We start from the raw sequence: 17,695 nt of genomic DNA, 5'->3' as shown, positions 1-17,695 counted from the left end.
GAGGCTGCGCGCGGGCCGGCTGTGCACGCCAAGGGCGCCAGGCGCCGCGCTCGGGCGCATTTGTACTTTGCCGCGGGAAGCAGGCAGCCCCGGCCTGGCGCTGGCCTAGCGCTGGCGCCTCCTCTGGGGCACCGCGGGCTCGTGGATTGGCCACCCGAGAAACAGGCCCGCTTTCCCCTCCTCTCTCGTGCCGGTCTCCGGGACGGACGCTCCAGGCGCGGCGCCGAGTGGAGCGAGGGGGCTGGGGAGGGGGAAGGGGCCACCCGGGCCACTGGCTTTAACCCCTGACTCCCCGCGATGCCTGCAGCGCAGGAGGGTGGAACCCAGTCGACTCCAGGTGGAGAAGGATGCGATGTCCGGGTCGGGGCGGGAGTGGGCTGCGGAACCGGAGAGGTCGGGCAGGGCGCTTGGCGGTGCGTGCGCAGAGCTCGGCATCTGGATGGAATCAGGACACTTGCCATTCTTAATGCAGTTTGTGGACTTGGGCGCGCCACCTCAGAGTCTGTTTCCTCAGCTCTAAACGGGAGCTTTAATGCCTTTACTACCTTTCTACCGTTGCAGGGAAGAGCACATGAGATCACTGAATGTCAAAGCGCTCACACCTCAGCCCGTCATAACTTCAGGTGCCCGAGATGCCAGTTGCCCTCTGTCCCTCATCGGTCGCCCCAAGCGCCATCCCCTGGTTGAAATCGAGCCCAACAGGATCTTTTGACTTGCCCTTCGAAGGCTTCCCACCCACTCGCAAAGCAGGACAGGGGCTCTGCTTTGCCAGTGCTGGTCACTCCTGCTCTCTCTGTGAGTGATGGTCGTGTTCACGACGACCTTCAATGCGGACATTTTCAGTGTAAGCAGATGGCCCAAATGTCATCTCTCCTCCCGCCCACAGGTGAGGTCCTTGAAGGGGGCCCTGACACCCCCAGGCTGCAGTTAGAGTGCCACACGTTGTGTTGAAAGAGAACAGGAACCAATGAGACCCTAAAAAGACAGTAACCAGCCGGGTCCACATCAGAAACACCCCGGCTCTGAAGTAAGATGGGCAGAGTCATTGTCTTGGCCCTATCTCTAGCTTCCTGGGCTACTTTGAATAAAAGCTTCAATCCTTGCCTTGGACCTCGACTTCCTACCCGGCTGCTCTGGCTGACCAGTGAGTGTCGAAGGGAAAAGTGACAGGGATACTGAGCCGCACCCCTCTCTGGTAGGGAATCAGATTCCAGGTCCAAACACTTGTGACTGGTGGTCTGCAGACACCTTCCTGGGCCAAAGGTGGGATCCCCATTCCACTGTGCTGTCAAACAACCCCAACCATCAGGAGCAGGAGGAGAAACCAATGATCCCAGGAACAGCCTTTCCTAGTGCTCTCAGAATCAGGGACAAACATGTTCTGCCCATAGTGCCCTTCAGGCTTCACTGCTCCCCTTCCAATCTGGCCAGTTTCTCCCTCTGCTATGAGTATCCCCTACTTCATTTTCAAAGATTATGAGAGCTATGTGTGTCCTCATGTTTCCCTTTTTGCCTTGGCTTTCAGGGAGCTCATAGTTATATTTAGTGCTTAATTGCTAAATAAGCTCATCCTAATGGTCTGAGGCAGATCTTTTCCTTTTTCCATCTTTGTTTGACGTGTTCTGTGCACATGTATTTGTGCTTTAGGTTTAAGATTGGCCTCTCCGACACTCTGCTCATTCTGTTTCACAAAGGGTCCCTGTACTCTCAGCTCTCCTCCCATCCTCCTTCTCCCTGGAATTTAGGCCATCATCATCCCTCACCTGGATTTTACCAACAGTCTTTTAACAGCTCTAGTCTGGGCCCCTCCAATATATTTTCATCACAGCCTCTGTAACAGTTGGACTGCTAATTCATACTTCAAACCTAGCCACACTACTTAAAACCCATTACAGTCTTCCTATCACAGATGAAAATCCAAAGTTTTCAGCATTAGAGTCAAGGCCAGTCACATTTCGCCTCCTATCATTGCCACCCACGCTACATTTTCGTCAACCTCCCCCAAGTGGCCATGCATTTCCTGTCTCCATTATCTCCACACATATTTTTCTGCCTTTTCCCTCCCCCATCTAGTGAAGACCTCTTTACTTCTCAAAAGTCAGCTCTGAGTTACTTCCCCTCTGAGGCCTTCCCTGATTCTTCTAGGCAAAGTAAGGGCTTCGTCTTTGTGTTCTCATAGCACTTTGTGCTGCAGCTATCGGGGCATAAGTATTTATTTGCATGTCTCCCCTGCAATGTGGAGGGAGATGCCTTCTTTCATCTCTTTCTCTGTCTCCAGCACTTAGGAAAGTCTCTGACACATGAAGGTACGAATAAATAATTGCTACAGGAATGAGCGAAGACCTCAGTGATTTGAAGAGACATTATTCTTCCCTGGGAGGACGTTTAGCAGCCCTGTTGGCCTCTGCTTTTGCCAATAAGAAATATAAGAAGCCCTGGGGGGAGGTTTCAGGGTCTCCTGCAGGAATACTAGTGAAGACAGTTGTCTCTATGTTATCGAATATCCTTTAAAGAAGGAGATTTGATGCAGTCTCCAAAATCTAGTCCAAAAGCTAGGAAAAAAGAATGACCTACCCAGAGCAATTTGTTGCACCAAGAATGTGTCAGGCGTCTATTTGCTTTCCTGCAAGGGAACTGGCTCACTGCTTCCAGAGTAGCCCAGTCCACTGCTGGACAGCTCTGTTAGGATGTTCTTTAAATGAAACTGAAATCTGATTCTCTGTGACTCTCTGCATGGCTCCTAACTCTACTCCCAGGGCTCCACAGAACAATGTAATTCTTTTCGTGGTTTGTTTGTTTGTTTGTTTGAGACAGGTTCTCACTATGTAGTTCAGACTGACTGGCCTTGAATTCACTATGTAGCCAGGCTGGCCGCAAATTCACAGCAATCCTCCTGCCTCAGCCTCCCAAATGCTGGGATTATAGGTGCACACCACTACCCTCAGCTCTTTTTGTCTTTTGAGGAGGGCTCTGCTGAGATTTGAGGCAGAAAATCCCTCTTCCATGCTTTGCCTTTGCCAGTCCCAGTCTTTGGACCCCATGCCACTTTAAGGTTTTTTTCTAGTGTGTCAAGCTCTTTTCCCTCTATGCCTCTGTGCATGTTGTTTTTTCTTCGTGGGATGGTCTTCCTGTACTCACTTTTAGCTGCTTGGCAAGTTTACTTACTGTTCAAGGGTCGAGGTCATTGCTACCTCCTTCCTGCGTGTAACAATTACTGAGCGGCAACTCCGTGCCAGGCAGTGTGCTAAGTGCTGGAGACATAGTGGAGAACAATATAGACATTGATGCTTAGGTCTAGGTTCTCCCTGAAGCCTCCTTGATGGTCTCTGAATTAGCCCTGCTATCCTCCATGCTTTTGTTTTCTGTTATAGAACTTGTCACATTGGATTTATGTAGGTTTTGTGTCACCTTCTTTAAAGTGAGTTCCCTCAGAGTACAAACTACAATTTATCTCATCCCTTTCCTAGCCTTTAGCAGGTCTTTGCCCATAGTAGCTGGTACTAAAATTTCTCTTGTAATAGCCTTGTTACTTCAAAGAGTCCTCTTACATCATTTGTAGGTAAAAACCCCCACCTTAGGCAGCAGATTGCTTGATTATGTAAAAGTGGCGTACAAATATGGATCGTAGGAACTTGATTTAGGAAAGACTTCTCAACCTAGTCCAATGAATTCTTTCAATAAGATTCTGAAAGAAGATTCACCACAAGAAAATTAATATAAAAGGGCTACACAAATGGTGTACTGTAACATATAATAACCAGCTCTCCAGCAGGGAGCAGAGGAGACAGTTTTGGATTCTGCATTTGCCAATTTCCATAGCATAAACATTCCCACTGGTGGCGATTAAAGCTACTCATGTGATATCGCTGAATGAGCAGTTGGGAAGAGATGTACTGTGTGGTCTATAGTGTTTCCTCCATACAGATGAAACAGACAGTTTGTCGATACAGATATTCCTTATTTAATGACTTTTCTGTTTAATGACTGTTTAGACTCACAACTCACCTCTCAAACTTATGATTTGTCTTTTTTCTTAGTACAGTTCTGTGCATCTTGTTTATAAAACATGAGTGTCTTTTTTGTATAGTACACCTTGCTTATACAGTACTGTAATTTTTGCTGATTGTACTGTACAGTATAGTACTGTAGTTTTATGTTCTGTAACATATTACAGTACTGCATGTAAGAGTTACACAAATAAAAGCAAAGTCATCAAGTGGGAATTTCCTTTGGCCACTTCTTTGTTCTGAATATTGCAATACATGTACTACATACAATTGCAAATTTAGTGACCAATTCACTCAACAACCTAGTCGCAGGAAGAACTTGGTTGTTAAATGAGAAATATCTGTGTTGTAGTCAGGGTTCACAAAGGAAAAGATTTAATAGAAGACAAATAATTTGTAGGATTATTTTATAATATTCACCCAAAGAGTCAAATGCAGAAGAGTGCAGGAGATCTGTCCACACACTAGAGACCCAAAGAACCTGGCTGAGGGCCTGGATCCCACAGCAATGTCCTGCATGAGTCCAGCTGAAGACCTAGAGCCCATGGCAATGTCTCATGCAAGTCTGTATCAAGGATCTGCACCGGGAAGGTCCAAAGGTCAGTGGTGGAAGCTAGAAAGTCTTGCACCAGCACGATGAAGGATCTGTGCCAGCAGGATGAAGGATCTGCACCGGAGCCAGGAAGTGATGCTCAAAGTAAGGACCAGAGCTCCCACAAAGATAACCTCAGCCATCCTCAGTGACAGCAAGGACCTGAGCTCCTCTGATAATGAGAATAGCTGAGTTCATATCAGGAAAACCAGCATGACAAGTTTCTCCAGGAAAATCAACAGCACCATCTTCCTCCCCAGTTCTCCTTTTATGCTGTCGGCAACAATCCTCAGGGGGTCTTCCTCACCTGGCACCATGCTGATTCAGTTCAGCTGAGTGTTACAAGTTGCCCACCAGTTAATCCACCACAATCTACAAGAGAAAGTGATATGTTTGAGTATTATCCATTTTAAATATAAGTCAATTATAAGTTGGTGCAATTTAGTCTTGGTAATAATTGTGTTTAATAACCAGCTTGCAAAATTTCTGAAAATTTAACACTTAGTTGTCCTGAGCCAGCTGTAGCACAGTGGGCCCTCCATACCCATGGGTTTAGCACTTACAGATTCAACCAACTATGGATCTAAAATATTCAAAAAAATAATTCCATGGGCTGGGGATGTAGCTCAGTGGCATAAATGCCTGCCTGGCAAGCACAAGGTCCTGAGTTCAATTCCCAGTACAAAAATAAAATTTCTTATCATTATTCCCTAAGCAACACAGTGTAACAACTATTAATAAGCATTTTGATTGTATTAGGTATTCTAAGTATAGATTATTCACACTGCATATGGGAGGTAGTGTGTAGGTTATATGCAAATACTGTGCCATTCCATCTAGTGGACTTGATTATGGCAGCTACCAGGTCCTGGAACCAATCTTGCATGGGTGGCGAGGGGTGGCTGTATACTGCCTTTACTGGATTATGTCCTGAAAGGGATGCACAAGTTGAGTCTTTAAAGCTTGGACTAATTTATATACATTGGGAGGAAAATCTTATTTAAAGGAGTAATCAGAAGAGTGTTTATAGAATGGATGGATGAAACTTCAACGCTTCAAATACTGCCTGGTGCATTTGATATGGTCAAGAGACAATCACAGGGACAGAGGACAAAAAAACTGCTGGGCTTTTGGCCTGTTACCCATTAAAAACATGACTTGTGTTTTCTTAAAAGTCAAGGGCTTAAAAGCAGTTTTTGCTAAAACTAGTAACCCTTCACTTGGGCTACAGATGGCCAGTAGGTAATTAAAAGCAAAACAGAGCTTGACTTTCACTGTATATACCTTAAAATTTTGGGTGTAGATAGATTAATCATTTAGAAAAAGTTGGCAAAACAAGGCTATGAGCACTAAATTTACCTAGTCTGTCTCATCCCCTTTCAAGACTGAGAACATCAAAATAAAAATAACAAGTAATGTTCAGGATTCACAAGGCAATCCAGGAACCAGCTTTTACAATATTCTGTTCCAGACCTGTACCCACTGCAATGATGCTTTAAAGCCTTCAGCCTCAGGGCTGGGGATTTAGCTCAGCAGCACAGTGCCTGCCTGGCAAGCACGAGGTTGTGAGTTCAATTCCCGGTACCGGAAAAAAAACAACAACAATAACAATAAAAACAAACAAACAAACAAATAAAGCCTTCAGCCTCAAACAACAAAGAGTGCCACAAACAAAGACATTCATTTCATCACAATCAAATCACTCCTCAAGACAGGAAGATTCCTCCAGAGATATAAGACCAAGACCGAGATAATGACTAACAGGACCCCACCACAGCACCCCATAAAACTGGTCTCCACTCTTTGGAGAATGGGCCAGACTGATCCATCTGTTCACACCTGTGTACCATTCAATTCCTCGAAATGAAGCTATATTTTATCTTCTCTTACTTTTCTGTGTTAAGAGACAAGCTTGATCTTAGAGCTGTGGCCCCTTTTATTTCTCTTACTTTCCAATTAAATACTTTGCCTATAAATTTATATTGCTGATTTCATTTTAATTTCATTATCAGCAGGGTGTGGTGGTACACCTCTATAATCCCAGCACTCTGGGATACTAAGGCAGAAGTTTGTTAGTTTGAATCCAGCCGGGCAACTTAGTGACCTAGTGAGACTCTGTCTCAAAACAAAAAATTAAAAAATGGTCTGGGAAAACCTTAGCCAATCTTAAAAAAAAAAAAAAAGGTGGTGGTGGTGGTGGGGAAAGACCCAAATAATGCAATCAGAATGAAAAAGGTGATAGTACTACAGACACTGCCAAAATACAGAATGCCAATAAATTGGAGAATTCAGAGTAAATTCCTAGGTACAGAAGAATTACTAAAACTGAAACAAGAAAATATAAAAACTCCAAAGAATCAAATAATAGGCAATGAAATTGAAGCAGTAATTTAAAAAACTTACCAACCAAGACAAGCCCAGGTCTGGATGGAGTCACTCCTGAGTTCTACAAGAACATCAGGAAAGATCTAACATCAATACTCCTCAAACTCTTAAATGAAAGGGAAAGGCAAAGAGTACTCCCAAAGTCACTCCTAAGAGCTAGCTTTACTTTGATTCCAAAACCAGACAAGAACCCAACCAAAAAAGAGAACTAAGGACCAGTCTCTTTCGTGAATACAGATTTAAAAATCCTCAAGGAGATACTGGCAAACAGAATGCAACAAATCATCAAAAAAGATCATGACCAAGTGAGTGTCATACCAGGGATGCAAGGACGGTTCAACATATGTAAAACAATAAATGTAATACGTCACATAAACAGATGCCAGGACAAAAATGTCATGATCATTTCAATAGACACAGCAAAAGCCTTTGATGAAACCCAACATCTACTCATAACTTTAATAAAAACTGAGGAAAATAGGTGTAGATGTATGACCAGGTTTTGGGGTGCTGAAGTCTCCTTATTGTTACTCAAGGAGTATTACAAGTGAAATAAATAGATGCTTCTCAGAGGCAGTACAAATGCCCAATAAATACATAAAGAAATGTTCAGCATCATTGGCCATTAGAGAAATGCAAATTCAAACAACACTGAGATTCCATCTTACTTCAGAGAGAATGGCTATCATTACAGAATCAAAGGTGGTTTCTAGGTTCTTTCTGTCCTGAACAAACAACTGGTCAAGTGCAAATGTTTTATTAAAGGTAGGAAAAGAAATAGGCTCTGCAGAGTGAGTTTCAGCCAAGCAAAAGTAGGAAAAGTAGTACACCCTACAGCAAGAGAATGGGCCACTATATAAGAGCAAACACAGTGGCAAAAACTCAATGTGGACTGTCCATTTTATATCATTCACATCCCCTAGGCTGAAGTCAAATCTAGGCCAACCTATGGAAAATCTGCTCTAGTTCTTATGCGAAGTCCACATACAGGACTTTGGGAACTGTTCTGCACATGTGTCCTAGGATTTTTGTAATTAATAGGTCACGCCTACTTCTCCAGCCAGTTTTACCATGCCATAAGCTCCTGTTTCAGGATCTTATCTCAATCTGATTAAAACCATTTATGTTAAGCCGTATTAATGGGGGGGGGGACTGAAACAAGGAACACAAGGGTGTCCACTATCACCACTCTTGTTCTACATAGTCCTTAAAACATCAGCAAGAGCAATTAGGCAAGAAAAAGAAATAAAAGGACTATGTATAGGAAAGGAAGAAGTCACATTATTATTATCTGTAGAGGACATCAGTCCTCTACAAGTAGAAGACCCAAAGCAAAAAATTCCTAGAATTAATAACTCAATCCAGCACGATTCAAAATAAACACCTAAAAATCAATGGCATTCCTGTATATCAATGATGGACTCACCGAGAAAGAAATTAAGGAAAAATACAATTCACAATAGTATCAAGAAAACTTTAACACTTAGGAATTAATCTAACCAATGAAGTGAAAGACTTCAACAGCGAGAACTACAGCATTCTGAGAAAGGAGATTGAAGAGGACATAAAAAATGGAAAGATACTGTATCCCCTGTTCCTAGATAGATACTGTATCCCCTGTTCCTAGATAATCAGAAACAATCTGGTCAAAATGGCCATACTTCTGAAACTGAACTTCAAGTTTAATGCAATCTCAGTTAAAATACTATGAGCATTCTTCATGGAACTAGGGGAAAAAATCTTAAAATTCATATGGAACCAGAAGAGTCCCAGAATAGCAAAAGCGTCTTGAGTAACAAGAGCAATGTGGGAGGTATCACGATTTCAGAACTCAAGTTATATTACAAAGCTACACTTATTAAAAAAAAAAACAAAAACAAAAAAAACCAGCATGGTACTGGCATAGAAACAGATAAGTAGATCAATGTAACAGAAACAACCCCAAGCACATTCGAATAGTTGATCTTTAACAAAGGAGCCGAAAACATTCACTGGAGGAAAGATAACGTTTTTAATAAGTGGTGCTGGGAAAACTGGATATCCACATGCAGATTGAATCTAGCAGATTGAATCACCACATGCAGATATCCACATGCAGATTGAATCCATATCTCTTACCACGTATCAGTTAGTGCTTACTGGAGAAACACATTTAATGCAAGATATACAAATATCTAAGAATTTGCAAGACTGGCTTACGATGACTACCCAGAGTCAAGTGTAGAAAAATGCTAAAGAGCTGTCTGTGAATGGGAGACTCGAAGGATCCAGTTGAAGGCTGGAGCTCAGTGTAGTGTCCCATGTGAGTCTGTATCAGGAGGCTGAAGGGTCTATGATAGATGCCAGGAGATGGCGTCCAAAGTGAAAGTGAAGACTGGAGTGCCTCCAAAGAAATAGAAGCAAGTCTTCCTTGTTTCCCTTTTATGTCATTCAGGCAGCAAACCTACTGGTTGTTGTCACTCCCACCCAGGGTGGGTCTTCTGTCTTTAGTAAATCCCTTCAGCCACACCCAGAGCTATGGTGATCCGATTTATTTGGACATTTCTTACTCAAGTTGACACAATCAGTTAACTATCACAATGTACTAAACTAAAATTAAAATGGATCAAAGATCTAAATATTAAAACAGAAGCATTTAATCTGTTGGAAGGTAAAACTCATGAAATCACAGGCATAAAATGCAAGGACTTTCTGAACAGAATCCTGGTTGCACAGGAAATAGTACCAAGAATCAACAAATAGGATCATATCAAATTTAAAAACTTCTGCATAGCAGAAGAAAAAATCAACAGAGTGAAGAGACAACCTATAGAATGGAAAAAAATTTTTGCCTGTCATTCCTCAGACAGAAGACTAATATTTAGAACATATGAACAACTCAAAAAAAGAACCCTATAATTAAAGACCCAACAAAAAATAAGCAAGTGAAATAAACAGATGCTTCTCAGAGGCAGTACAAATGCCCAATAAATACATAAAGAAATGTTCAACATCATTGGCTACTAGAGAAATGCAAATTAAAATAACACTGAGATTCCATCTTACTTCAAAGAGAATGGCTATCATCACAAAATCAAGTGATAACAAATGCTGGATGGGCTGCAGGGGAAAAAGAAACCCTTCTATATTGTTGATGAGAATATAAACAATCAGTATGGAGATTCCTCAAAAAACTAAAAACAGAAATTCTATTCAACCCAGCTATTCCCCTTCTAGGTATCTTCCCCAAACAGTTAATCACAGCATATTACAGTGATACATGCATACCCATGGTTATAGCAGCACAACTTATAATAGCTAAATCTTAGAAGCAGCCCATATTGTCCATCAATAGATGAATGAAATTGTATTTATACACAATGGAATAGTACTCTTTCATAAAGAAGGATAAAGTGAGCCCATTGTAGGAAAATGAATACACCTTAACAACATAGTGTTAAGTGAAATAAATCAGATACACAAGGTTAAACATCACATGGGCTTTCTTATATGAGAAACCTATGTTATAAATAAAGAGCAAAATAAAAGATAGATAATAAGAAGTAGAGAGATCTTTCTCAAAGGGAAAGGGGGTCAAAATGCAGGAAGAAGAGGATACAAAGAATTGGAACCAAGGCAAGACGAAAACCCAGCAAGACACACATTTAATTTTGCAGCTCTATGTCCAGCACCTGAGGCAAACTGTGGCATGTTATGGATTCTAAAGGGCTTGAGTGGTTCTGGCCTTAAGGCATTGCCTGTTGTAGCACTCATGGCTTCTCTCTTGGGCTGGCTTTGATCATTCCTTATGGCTCTCCTCGGATGTTGCACCTCTGAGTGGAACAATTCTCCACCTGATTGGGATCTCAGTTGTATCTCTTGCTTCATTCACACAGCTTCATGCAATGCCCTCTCAAGAGCACATTGCCTGGCCTCCCAAGCCTTCTTCTGAGGCCTGGGTGGATTTTTCCATGACTCTGCACCTCTTGCATTCTGCATGCCTATAAAACCAAACTCATGTGGATGAGGCCAAGATCTGCTGCCAGCTCAAGCAATGGCCAGGCCTCCTTGAATCAAGGTTGCAGAGGTTTGCAAGTGCCTCTATGGTGCAGCACTATGAACTGAATTCCAGATAACAAATTTACTAGGTGTCCATTCTCCAGCACAGCATGCTGGGACTCTCTTCTCAGAGCAAGATCTTTCACTTTTGCAATTTTGAACCTGGGAAGGGTGGGGATTTACTGATCCCTGACATGTGTTCAGGCTATTTTTCCTATTGTTCTGATCCAAAGTACTGGGCTTCTTTTTAATGCTAATCTTTTCAGTAACAAAGCCCTCCTCCACTCCAATTTTGCAGGCCCCAACTGTGGTGGAGCTTCCTTTCTGGCCAAATATAAAACTTTTTAAAAATCACTCAGCTGTGCCATTTGTTCTCAATTTTCAGTATAAACCTGGCTAAAAGCTGCTAGAAGTACCCATGTCACAGCCTGAATATTGGGTTACCTTAAAAGTTCCTCTGCCAGATTAATTAGCCCACCACCCTTAATCACAACCTCCCATGAAGTCTCAGGACATGAGTAAAATGTAGGAAAATTTTCTGTCAGCACATAACACACATGGCTTGGAGTGTAGCTACCAATGTAATCCTTGTTCTCAACTGAAATTTCCTTAGCCTGCTCTTTACAGTCTGCTTTTTTATCAGCATTCTGGTCTTCTGACCTCTAACCAGAATCTTCCATCAAACTTGGCTTATAGCATTCTAGGGGTTTTCTAGCACATATCTCCAAATCTTTGCAAACTCATCCCATGAACCAGTTCCAGAGGCTTCTGAACCACATGGTCAGGTAATAGTCACGGCAATGGCCCCACTTTTCTGGTACCAAAATCTGTCTTAGTTACTGTATTGTTGCTGGAACAAAATACCCACACCCACAACTTAAAGGAGGAGAGGTTTATTTTGGCTCATACTTCAGAACTTCTAGTCCTTTCATGGTCAGCATCATAGCGGAAGGGCCTGGGTGGAGGAAGGTTACTCACCTCACAGAAACAGGAAGCACAGAGCAAAGGGAGGAGTTGGAGAGGGAACTATACCCTTCCAGGTCATGACCACAGTGACCCACTTCTTCTTTTAGGAGCAGTCCCTACTCCTAAAAGCACAGTAGCTATACTGCCCTTGTAATCCAATCACAGTCAAAAAGCCCTACCAAGGTTCCTGGGGATATCTAGATATAAACCATGCCAATTTTCAGAGGGCGTTATATGGCTATGTGAATATGCCTATGTGCTTCTCCCCTGCTGTAGGCCTTCTCTTCCAAGAACAATCTGTACCCAAAAGGTTTGGTGGATGAAGTACCAGGAAACCAGGATAGGAGTCACATAGCTCATCATCTCAAAGAACCCTCATGAAGAAACTGAGTGGGGACAAAATGCCTTTAATGAAGTCCATGAGTAGGGTGATCCTCCAGCCAGGTCCTAAGCTCTGTACTCCCAGAAGCCTCCTCTACTGCAGGCATTCTCACTAACAAAGCACCAAGGAGAGCAAGCTTCTGCCCCTGTCTCCTCCAAACCCAGGGTCACTTAAGAAAAGCACTTTGTATTCAGACTTCTCTCCTTTCTTCCCTTGGGTGCGCTAAAGTGTTCAGTCCCTCCTCAAGGTCTTTGCTTTTGCTGTTTCTCCTGCTTGGAACACTGTCCTCTAAACCTTCCCCACAGCTGACACTTCATTCAGCTCAAATGTCACTTTTCCAGTCTGTCTAACATGTGCATCCTCCAGTCATCTGCCGTCATATTGCCTTGTTTAGTTCCTTGTGTCACTTATTATCTGAAATATATTTCTTCACTTGTATATGATCTGTCTCTCCTGTGATCATGCAAATTCCATGATGGCCTGGGCCTTTGTTTGTTTGTTTGTTTGTTTTTGCTAGGGACTGAACTCACTAAGTCACTAAGTTGTCTGGAGTGATTCTTCGGCCTCAGCCTGCCAGAGTGCTGGAATTAAAGATGGGCACCACCAAGCCAAGATTAGACCTTAATTCTTGATCACTGCTATATTTATAGATTCTAGGACAGTACCTAGCACATACTAGACTCTCTCTCTCTCTCTCTCTCTCTCTCAGTGAGCATAACTTCAAGATTTTATTGTCCCCATAGTAAAATGAAAAATGAAGCTTAGAACTGGATCACTCAGCCCTCTCTATTCTCATATCCTCCGAGTTCAAAATGTCTGCACATTGCCCAGTGGCACATGCCTGTAATTCCAGCAGTCAGAAGGCTGAGGCAGGAGGATAGAGAAAGTTCAAAGCCAGCCTAGGCTACAAAATGAGACCCTGTCTCCAAAACAAAACAAAACAAAAACCTCCACCTGTTCAGAGCCAACATCTCTTAGATCTGTAAATGAGTTCAACACATCACCACTTTCTCTGGACATACAGAGCATAGTTGTCCTTCATGTATTATGTCACTTTGTTAGGTTGATGCCTGCCACAGTTCTTACAGAAAGCCCAGTAGGTTTTAGGGATATTTACTATGTTTGCAGAAATGTTATAGCATAGAAAGTGAATTTAAAAAAAAAAAAAAGAAATGGAGAACAGACCACTTGTCGATATTATCTGATTCATTTGAAGAGTGAAGCCCAGATGTAAGACCCCACATCCTTGAAATTCAACCACGTTAATATTTTCATCATTACCATTGCTGCCCTCACTGTTACCATCACCTCCACCATTACTGGCAACAAGTGCTGCTCAGCACACAGGAGTACTTAATGTTTGTTGAATGAGTGCATGAACTACAACTTTACATCTGACTGCAAACTTCCTTTCTAGTCTTATTTGTTCCTGCTCTGCTGTCCCTAGTCCAGCTTCTTATCATAGTTTGCTCTGGCTGCTCAGAACCATCATTTTCACTCTATATATGTGTTGGCTTCCTCCACTGTTGTTTTTTTAATTCCCTCTCTCTTTCTTTGATGAGTTCTCGTTCTTCCTTTGGGATCCAATTCTGTATTCAGCTTGTAGTCACTGCCTCTTCTCTGCTTCCATATCTCTTTGCCCTACACCCCTGTTAAAAGCTCCACTCTTGAATTATAGGTCCATATATTTGACATTCTTTCTAGATACTGAGCTTCTTCATTTTTTTCTTGGTACAGGGACTCGAACTCAGGACCTTGCACTTACCAGGCAGATGCTGTGTAGCTGAGCTATATCCCTGGCCCCAGTACTGAGCCTCTTGAGAGCAAGGATGGTGTATTTTATCTCTGTGCACTCAGGAACCATTGCTGGACCTGCCACATACCAGTTTCACAATATATATTGAAACCTTCCACCTCCCATTGGCCACAGGCTGCCTGCAGAACCAAATGCCAGGTGCTAGAGGAGATGTACAATGTTGGCCAAAACATGGTCCTTGGCCCCAAGTTCTTACATCTGATTGGGGAGATAAGTTCTTTGCATAGAAAAGGTATTAAAAACCAGTGCACCCTAAAATTAAATATGCGACAGAAGCAAGATGAGCGCTGTGGAACACATAGAGGACTGGAGCGGTCAGAAGGCCTGGTTTCTAGATCCTACAACTCATTATGTGGTTTTGACAAATTATTTTCTATTGTAAATCTTAGTTTTCTTCTGTGTAGACGAAGAGGTTTGATTAGAAGCCTCAGATAATTTCAAAAACCGGTTGAAGCGCTGACATTCTGAATTTGGTGCTATGGAAACTGGGTAGAAGAGGTCGAGCGGTCTCGGTTTGCCCCCTGGTGGTCTTCCCGCTACATCACAGACCCGGGAGCCCTCCAGGAGGCTTCCCAGAGATGGAACAGCGGAGGTCGAAACCTACTCAAGATCCGTGGGACAGTGTCCGTTCTACAACAGAATCAACCAGGATCCTCACCAGTAGATTGGTGTAGAATCCGTCTTCCCTCAGGACAACGGAACTTAGAAGAGCAAGCTCTCCGTTTTCAGTGCTCAGCGGAGCTCCTATCACAGCTGTTTCTTTCCCAACCAGAGAAAGTCAGTCTCTAAGAGGCTATTTTGTAGCTCCCCTGACATTTCCTTCTCAAGTGAATTCTTCATTCCTTTTAGTAAAGCTCTCTATCCATTATAACAAAATGAGGTCTTTGCTTTTTTCCTGGATTAGGACCAGGACCCACTTTTTCTTGGGGAACATGGGATCTAGGCAACTTGAAAGTAATAGAAGGGTTTCTTTGGTGAAATACGAAACAGAGACAGATGATGAGGGTAAGAAATGTGATTTACACTGCAAAGGGTGATCACTACTAGCAGAGATGGGGTTATCTTTTAGATTTTTTACTTTGAAGTGAGGTTGAGTAGAGCTATGTATTCTCAATATCTAGAACCTAAAAGACTTATTCAGGCAACTGTATCCCTTAAAAAACAATAATTATACACCATAGATATTTATAATTTTATTTATCAATTAATTTTTTTTTTTTTTTGTCTTTTTGAGATAAGGTCTTTCTATGCAGTTCAGGCTGGCCTTGAGCTCACTTTGTAGCTCAGGCTGGTCTCGAATTTGCAAGGATCCTCCTGCCTCAGCCTCCCAAGTGCTGGGATTACAGGCATGCACCACCACGCCCGGCTATCAATTAACTTTTTTAAAAAAAGAACAAGTAGATCAAAGAGGGAATTAGTTTCTTGGAATCACTGATTAGAGTCTACAAAAAGAAGAATGGGGACTCGAGCTATAAGGAGAGTAGGAAAGAGAAAAAGGATGACAGGAAGGATGTGCAGAAAGAGTGTGATCACAGACAATTGTAAGGGGATTTACAGTATCTAAGTGGGAAATTTAAAGAAATAAAAGAACTCATTTGCATCACTAATGTGCTTATTTGTCAAATGTACTTTGAAACATTAATAGCGTAACTAAAAGGATGCCGCTCAGTCATCCCACAGCATCTGGAAAGCTGGCCCCACCCAAACTGGCCCAGCATCCATAACTTGCCTTCCTTGTTTGCGGCCAAATGCCTAGCACCTATGCTGATTACCTTAGGTGCTCAGTAGATATTTGTTGAATGAACATTAGATATGCCATATTTTTTCAAGTGACCTCTCAACTCCATGGAGCAGGATGAAGTCTGGTTAGATTACTTTTGTTCCTGTTTGGTCATTTATTTTTCCTCCACTGAACTATACATACTTCATGCAAATTCTGTCTCTTGAATAAAACAGTAATAAGCTCTATAAATGCAGAACCTACATCTCAGTCACCCTAATATCAGGTGGTTTCTTTGTAAATATTTGATGAATTGATCTCACATCATCATTACAAATCCTTGTAGTCTATTAGTGCATTTAATTTCTACCATTGCATAGATGAAGAATGAACAGCAACATTACACTCAATGGCTATTTTATGGCTAGGGTATTTTTAATCCCTACTGATAATTATAAAATACAAATCCATATGTAACACCGCCTTGATCCAAACATTACAAGATCTGGAGTGTATTCCTCTGTAAAAGAGAGATAATAATATACTCAACTTAGTAGTGAGGATTGACTCCAGGGCCTTGTGCATGCTTGGCAAGTACTCCATTACTGAGCTACATCCCCAACCCTCTTTTTAAAAAATTGAGACAGGTCTCACTCGGTTGCCAGACAGACCTCAAACTTGCGATCTTCCTGCCTCAATCTCCCATGTAGCTAGGATTACAGGTATGCACCACCATGCTTATCTATAAGAATCTTTGAAGCCAAAAAGAAGAGACCAACTTGTGAAGGGAAATCTGGCTTGAGAGAGGAAGATAGGAAAAAGAGGCCATCTAAAGAAATGAGGAGGTAAAGAAGAGGTAGCACCACTTGGTCTGAGGGATTGATCCTTTTCCTTTTTAGATATGTGAGGTTTTAGGGTGCACCTAGCAGTGCCTGGGCTGGCCAGAAGGGGTTCTTGGTTCACCTGGAATTAGGCTGAATGGCCTAATTCTCATCAAAGTCTGTAAGTCTAGCAGAGAGAAAGTAGAGCTGCCAGCTAGAGGGAAAAGAGAAGGTTTGTAGTGATGTGGATGAGGAGTGTTGACGGGTGAGTGATGGTAGGGAACGGTGGAGAGTATTTGGGTACAGGCACTATGGGAAGGATGGCAGGAAATTCTGCCAGCAGTGGCATCCTCAGAAAACATGATGGGGTAGCAGAGAGAAAGTAGCCGGAGGAAGCCCTGGTGTATGGAGCTGTGATGCTGTTTGTTTGAGTTGGCATCCTGCATTAAGATGAGTCTGCCAGTCCCACTTCCCCTGGTGGCATGTGGTACAGGTAGAGGCTGGAATAAAAAAGCAATGTGTGCTATTTGGGCTTGTTCTAACTGTTGCCCTAGACTACTTGTACCACTTTGTGATTACTCTGAGCAAGAATTTTCAGATAACACTTCATAAACAAAAACCAATGCCTTAGTCAGAGAAATGTAAGCAATGGAAATTGTGAATGATTTAAGAAGAAAGAGACTTTACTGAAAGGATACAAACAGTTGACAGAGAGGCTAGAGAGCTAGAACGGAAAAGGTATTGTTATGGTTTGTGTCTGGATGTCCCCCCAAACTCTCATGCAGTCATGGGGCGGGCTTCTAGAGTTTGTGATTGACTCATGGTCCAGTGCTGGGATTATGGGTGTGAGTGCCACACCCACCCTAGGGCTAGTAGCCTGCATATAATATAAAGGAAGGAAAGAGGCTTGTTCTCTGCCTCGCCTCCCTTTTTGCTCTTGTTGCTTTTGCTGTGTTCTGCCACCATGA

The sequence above is a fragment of the Chinchilla lanigera genome, unplaced genomic scaffold (genome assembly GCF_000276665.1).
Source record: "Chinchilla lanigera isolate Chin_1 unplaced genomic scaffold, ChiLan1.0 scaffold00013, whole genome shotgun sequence".
Classification (NCBI taxonomy): Eukaryota; Metazoa; Chordata; class Mammalia; order Rodentia; family Chinchillidae; genus Chinchilla; species Chinchilla lanigera.
This window is presented reverse-complemented; position numbering follows the sequence as displayed.